Raw genomic sequence first — 1,892 nt, 5'->3', positions numbered from 1 at the left:
AAAAATCCCACTCTGCTCAGTAGCCCGGATGTAGATTCTGGGTATGTGTCCAAGGGGAAGAAATTTCCTATCTCTTGTAAAACAAGAAATTCCTCCGAGGTAGGAAAAACACCCCCGTCTTTACCATTCTCACTGCCACCAACTGAGAAGGTTATTTCCATTTGACCATAAATATATCCCTCTATAAGTCCTTGTAGAATCTTTGTCACAATCCGATGGGAGGATTTTCACGTGTCCGGCTCTTTCAAGATTGAATCTCGAATTTTGTTAATGTTGTCTAGGGTATGATTATTTGGCGGCTGTTCGCTTTTATAGTTAGTGATATGCGTGGTTCCTTTTAACTTAATTGAACGATAGACAGACTCAAAAGTATCGACAGAAAGAATAAACACTGGAAGCAACTGGACGAACACAACTACAATGAGTGAAAAACGGCTTTAATTTTGGTTACTCATCTTCATGCATCGACGTACTCGGCACTACAGGTCAAGGATCAGGTGTGAGAGGTTTGATCTTGCCGAAATGAGCGACTGTAAGCTCTCGGAGTGTTTATACACGGCGTCGGTGATGAAGATGATGTCTTTAAAGTTTAATGTCTTGACGATGAGTTCAACGGTGATGATGATGTCCTTGATGATGTGACGAACGATGTTGAGGATGCCCTTGATGTCTTCGACGATGAGGTGAATGACGATGATGATGCCCTGGATATCTCGGCGATGGGGTGAACGGTGATATCAGTTCTTTAACACGGTTCCATCTCTCTCTCAGTTGGCGTCCGATTCATCTCCAGCTTGCATCTACACGAGCGTCTAACCAGCATCTAAACAGCATCTAAACCTGTCGATCAAAGTGAAAACAACATGTTATCATCAGCTTTATGAGCCTAACATCTATCTAATCATTCTGACCGTTACTTACAACCAATGGAATTTTGGATTTCGTCCAACTGCTTCGCCTTTGAAACACACAAAACAGATGAACGTAGGGATGAAAATGTGCCGCTCTACTTCTGAAATGAAGAACGATATTATTACTTCCCTTTTTCCTACTTTAGCAGTTTCTTACCTGCATAATTCAGGTTTGTGATGAAATATAACTCCCGAAAAAAAAACTTGAATTGTTCTCCAAAATGGAACGAGAATCAACTGATCTTGGTGAATGGACTCAAAGTAAACTCTACGCTACGAATATAGGCCTTCGCACGTGTCTCAAAACAATTCAATAAAACAACTCTTCCATACATCTTTTAACGCGAAGTACAAAAGACAAATATCTCAAGTCTTTATTGATAGAATCATCGTATGAATTTGCAAATCTAATAATCTTTCATACGGTGTAGGCGTAGAGATCTATCATAACCATTTCCAACCTCGTGTTTTCCTCTGTGTCATTCTTCCTTTTTGACGTCACGCTTTTGACGTCATCTCTCTTTACGGCGTTCCGTCTCGCAAGGAAATGACTTAAGGGTGTCACCCATGGAAATAAAATCCAATGTTACTATAATGCGTAACACACGCCCTTGGAAAGGAAGATTTTATATAATCTATGAACATGCATAATAGTTACATTAATACTATATATGTGTATAACATTCTACTAATTGTTTCCGTGGATCTATGATCAGAATTCCCTTCACAATCAGGTAGTATCTCTGAGTTGTGACGAACATTGCCATGGTCTCCCTCAGTTCATGGTAGCACGGCTGAGGTAGTCTGCTCCAATGTTGTCTTTGCTGGGAATGATCTTCACGGTGAAGACGTACGGTTGAAGTTGCAATGCCCAGCGCATCAGTCTGGCATTGGTTGGTTTCATCCGCTGTAGATACTGAAGAGGTTGATGGTCCGTCTCCAGTATGAAATGTCTTCCGTAGAGATAACGCTCAAATTTCT

At 40.8% G+C, this 1,892-nt stretch overlaps 1 long non-coding RNA gene across 1 annotated transcript; it reads right to left on the bottom strand.

Moving 5' to 3' along the window:
* Positions 1 to 420: 420 nt before the first annotated feature.
* On the bottom strand, positions 421 to 1,886 carry LOC138951008 (uncharacterized). The gene is made up of 2 exons (XR_011450928.1): positions 1,069 to 1,886; positions 421 to 840 (listed from the first exon to the last, which is right to left on the bottom strand). It is a non-coding gene; the product is annotated as an uncharacterized lncRNA (long non-coding RNA).
* Positions 1,887 to 1,892: the final 6 nt, after the last annotated feature.

Source organism: Littorina saxatilis, linkage group LG16, assembly GCF_037325665.1.
Source record: "Littorina saxatilis isolate snail1 linkage group LG16, US_GU_Lsax_2.0, whole genome shotgun sequence".
NCBI lineage: Eukaryota > Metazoa > Mollusca > Gastropoda > Littorinimorpha > Littorinidae > Littorina > Littorina saxatilis.
This window is presented reverse-complemented; position numbering and strand designations above follow the sequence as displayed.